This window comes from Clupea harengus, chromosome 16 (genome assembly GCF_900700415.2).
Source record: "Clupea harengus chromosome 16, Ch_v2.0.2, whole genome shotgun sequence".
NCBI classification, from domain to species: domain Eukaryota; kingdom Metazoa; phylum Chordata; class Actinopteri; order Clupeiformes; family Clupeidae; genus Clupea; species Clupea harengus.
This window is the reverse complement of record NC_045167.1, coordinates 24732413-24737412: the sequence shown is the minus strand read 5'-3', so window position 1 is coordinate 24737412 and position 5000 is coordinate 24732413. Positions and strand designations below refer to the sequence as shown.

The following is a 5000-nucleotide window of genomic DNA, read 5'->3' as shown; positions in this document are numbered from 1 at the left end:
CTGAGGCATTTGCACCTGTCAGAGAAGTGCATTCTGGGAGATGTAGTTTTCCCGGCAGCCATCTTGTGGCGTGGTAGCCATTCCGGGAGAGGACATAACGCCCCTCTAACCACACGTCCCCTCGTGATGCCACACATCCCTCCTCTCGGGCCTGACGTCCTCGGCAGGGTGAATGAGGACCAAAAGGCATCACGGCGGGACAGTGCGTCAGCGTTTCCATGAGTACGACCGGGTCTGTGAATGACAGAGAAGTTAAAAGGTTGGAGCCCCCAAAAACCACCTGGTTACCCTACTGTTAGACTCTTTGTTTTTGGCCATCCACTGTAATGGAGCATGATCCGTTACCAGAGTGAACCTCCTCCCCAACAGGTAGTATCTGAGTGTTTCTAGAGCCCACTTTATCGCTAAACCTTCTTTCTCCACCGTGGCATAGTTCCTCTCTCTTGGCAGCAGTTTACGACTCAAATAAAGAACTGGATGTTCCTCACCCTCATGGATCTGGGACAGGACAGCACCCAGCCCTACCTCAGAGGCATCTGCCTGGACCACAAACCCTTACTGAAGTTGGGAGCCATGAGGACTGGTTTTGAACATAAGGCCCTCTTGAGATTGCCAAAGGCTTCTTCTGCTTCCGGGCTCCACTTCACCATCCTCGAGTGCTTCTTTGTGGTCAGTTCTGTGAGAGGAGCAGCTATCCCAGCAAAATCAGGAATAAATCGTCTGTAATAATTTGCAAGGCCTAAAAACGATCTCACCTGCTTCTTTGTCCAACGGTTTTGGCCACTTCTGGATGGCATCAAGTTTCGCCTCCTGCGGCTTGACGAGGCCTCTGCCAATGGTATACCCAGATAGTTTGTCTCACTGTAGGCCAGCTTGCATTTTTTTGGGTTCGCCGTCAAAGCCTGCTTCTCTTATAGACTCCAGGACCTTCTCCACCGAGGTAAGTGACTATCCCAATCAGGACTCTGGATCACCACATCATTAATACGCAGCAGCATATTCTTTTATGAGGTTTCAGTACCTGATCCATTAAGCGTTGGAAGGTCGCAGGGGCTCCGGACAAACCGAAAAGGCAACATCCGGTACTGCCAGAGACCTCCCGGAGTGGCGAAGGCTGTCTTTTCCTTTGACTCTGCTGCCAATGGTACCTGCCAATAGCCTTTTGTAAGATCAAGAGTGGTTATGAACCGGGCATTACCCAGGCTTTCAATGAGCTCGTCCACACGAGGCATGGGGTAGGCATCAATTCAGACACAGCATTCAGCTTTCTAAAGTCATTACAGAAACGTACTGTGTTATCAGGCTTGGCCACAAGGACAATAGGGCTTGACCAGGCACTCTTGGACTCTTCAATCACATTCAATTTCAAACATCTTGCTTACCTCTTCCTCGATCACTTTCCTGCGGGCCTCTGGTACCCGATACGGCCTTTGATTTACCGTTTTTCCTGCCTGGGTGCGTACTTCATGCTCCACCAGGTGGGTGCAGCCCGGGAGGGATGAGAAAACATCTTGGTTGCGGTCTACCAGCTCCTTTGCTTGCTGTAGCTGGTGAGGGTAAAGTTCGGGGCCAAATTGCACTACTTCCCGGGCTAAATCTTCTGGCTCCTTTGGGGACAACCAGTAAACAATGCTCTCTGCCATGCCATTTCTTCAAGAGGTTAACATGGTATATTTGCTCCCTTTACGCTTTCCGGGTTGTCGTACTTTATAATTAACCTCCCCCACCTTCTCCACGACTTCGTATGGTCCTTGCCAGGTGGCCAAGAATTTGCATTCTACCGTGGGCACCAGAACTAAGACCCTGTCCCCTGGTTGGAACTCCCTGGGTTGGGCTGTTCGGTCATACACAGCCCTTTGATCTCTCTGTGCTTTTTCCATGTGCTCTTTCACAATGGGGAATATGGCGGCCATTCGTTTGCGCATTGCTGTCACATGTTCAATCATAGTCCTATGGGGACATGGTTGTTCCTCCCAGGTCTCTTTGGCTATGTCCAGCAGTCCCCTCGGTTTGTGGCAATACAGAAGGTCAAAGGGTGAAAACCCAGTGGAGGACTGTGGGACTTCCCTAACTGCAAACAGGAGGTAGGGGATAAGCTGATCCCAGTTTCTTCCGTCTTGGCCGACTGCCTTCCTAAGCATGGCTTTAAGAGTTTTGTTGAACCTCTCCACTAACCCATCAGTCTGTGGATGGTATACAGAGGTTCGGACCTGTTTCACTCGTAGCAGAGCACACAACTGCCTCATGACCCGGGACATAAAGGGACTCCCTTGGTCTGTCAGTATTTCTTTTGGTAACCCTACCCTAGTGCTGAAGAGGAATAGCTCATTTGCTATTTGTCTAGCGTTAGCCTTTCCAAGGGGAATGGCTTCTGGGTACCTGGTTGCGTAGTCCACCAGGACAAGGATGTACTGATGGCCTCGAGCACTCTTGGGTAGTGGACCCACAATATCCAGCCCCACCTTTTCAAAAGGAGTTTCTATGATGGGTAAGGGAATGAGAGGACTCTTGTACCTCGGTTTTGGAGCGGTGACCTGGCACTCTGGGCAACTGCGACAGAAATTCTCTACCTCCCTGTGAATACCTGGCCAAAAGAACCTCTGTAATATTCTCTCTTTGGTTTTTTCCACCCCAAGTGCGCCCCTAGAATGTGCGTATGAGCCAACTGCATAACCGTGGAACGGTGAAGGTTTTGGCACCAGAAGTTGTTCCAAAACTTTATCCTGATACTTAATGACCTGATACAAGAGCCCATTCTTGACTGCAAAGTGAGGGAACGACAGAGTTAGCCTAGGTCCCACCAGGGTGCCCTCTACAACCTGGACATTTTTAAGCGCATTATTTAGGGTAGGGTCCAGTATTTGCGCTGTTCCAAACTGACCTTTCAGTGGTGGTTTCGCTTCAACGTCCACGGCCTCGTCGTCACTTGGCCCGGGTTGCCGCTCGGAGTCGGCCGTCTCTTCCGGTTCCGAATCCCCCACCACTGGAGTCTGCTGCAAAAACTTGAGCTACAACAGATGGGGAATCGCACGGCTCGGAAGAATTGACCCATGACTTGTTAACTTTTGTGACTATAGACTTACGTTTTCGTGGCTCTCGCTCACGCCTCTTTTCTGCCTCTTTCCATAGCATGGAGAAGGCTGGGCAATCTCGACCGATCAGCACAGGGACGGGGAGAGACTTGATTACCCCCACTTCAACATTGAACGTGCCTTTCGTAGTTTTCAGCCTCACCCTGGCAGTTGGACATTCACAGACTGTCCCCATGTACACACACGACCGGAACGTGTTCACTTTGAGCAAGAGGTGATGCTTCCAGCACGGACTCCTGGACCAGTGTTCGGGCACTTCCCGAATCAAGCAAGGCTTCCACATCACATTGGTTTACTGTTACAGGACAGGTCGGTCTGCAGTCCACCCTCCCCCCAAGGAGAGCAGCAAAGTTGGCTTGCAAACTGTGTGACGACGCAGCTGTGGGCATTGGCTCGTCCGGCTTGTCACACTGCCACGAGATATGGCCTACTTGGCCACAGCGGTAGCACTGACGAGAGTCTGGGCTGGAGGATCCTGTTGCTGTTGAAACGGGGTAAGCACTCTTCTCTGTGAGCTAGCAGGGGAGCTACCCTGTTGAACAACTCCTGGGCGTAACCATTACGGCGAACGGGAGCCGGAGCTGTTGGTTCTTTCCGGGTGAGACGAAGCATATCCATTGATGCCTGATACTGTTCTACAGCTTCCACTAACTGCATGGTTGTCGTTAGCCTCTGCTGGGCTAATCACCTTTTTAGCCTCAAACGGCAGGGCTCTTAGATATCGGTCCATGAGAAGAACCTCTACAATGGCTGCTGGGCTGTTTTTTCCAGGGTCCAGCCACCTGTTTGCTACTCTCGTCAACTCATGCATTTGTGCACGCGGGGTTGCCCCTGTTTGAAATGTCCACTCATGGAACCGTTGAGCCAAACTAAACTTGGTAAGCCCCTGGCGGCTCAGTATCTCTTCCTTTAATTTGTCATAGTCCTGCCCAACACTCATTTCTACATCCCGGAAGGCTTTAAGAGCCTCCCCTGAAAGAAAAGGAGCCACAAGTCCTACCCATTGCGTCTTCGCCCAACCCTCTCGAGCGGCTGTGGCCTCGAAGGCATGGAGGTAAGCTTCCACATCATCCGTCACTCCCAACTTAGAAATAAAATGACTTGCCCGGGTGATGACTTGGCTTGTCGAAGCTCCTGCTCTTTGAGTTGATTCGCCCTTGCTTGTTGTTGCAGCAAAGCCGAATTTGTTTCCTGTTGAGCCCTCTGGCCCTCCACCAGCACCTGCAGCAATTGCTCCATTTCGCTTTGGGGTTCAGCTGTGTGAAGTCCCGAAAAAAGTTCCACCAAGTCGTCGATTCCTTCACTTCTGCTCATTCGCACCTACGCCCTATGCCCGCATTCTCCACCACATGTGGTATCATGAGAGGTTCTACCACTGAGCGAGGTGTAGGGCAGTGCGTAAACAACACGACAGAGCAGGCAAAAGTGCTTTCCAACGAAGGATCCGGTTTATTAACCAACAAAAAGTGTTTCAGGAAGCAAAATAATAAAGTACTTCAAAGGCAAAACATAGGCTTCAAAAAGTTGCTCCTAACTTAATTCCTCCCGGCTGTGGTCGCAAACTCAGAGTTCATCAGACACCGAACTCAGTTTGTGCCACGTACGATGCCTCTCGCTTGGTGTGTGTCTCCGCTCCTTTGTTCTCTCCCTCTCCCACACCTGAGCTCCCGCTTCAATCAGAGGGCTGAGGCATTTGCACCTGTCAGAGAAGTGCATTCTGGGAGATGTAGTTTTCCCGGCAGCCATCTTGTGGCGTGGTAGCCATTCCGGGAGAGGAACATAACGCCCCTCTACCACACGTCCCCTCGTGATGCCACAGTATGTATATGTGTGTGTGTGTGTGTGTGTGTGTGTGTGTGTGTGTGTGTGTTTATGTATGTATATATGTGTGTGTGTGTGTGTGTGTGT

General features: G+C 50.9%; 1 protein-coding gene across 1 annotated transcript in view; it reads right to left on the bottom strand.

Annotated features, from left to right (window-relative positions):
• cfap54 (cilia and flagella associated protein 54) overlaps positions 1 to 5000 on the bottom strand; it is a 55556-nt gene that overhangs the window by 36309 nt on the left and 14247 nt on the right. The gene's annotated exons all lie outside the window — the stretch shown is intronic.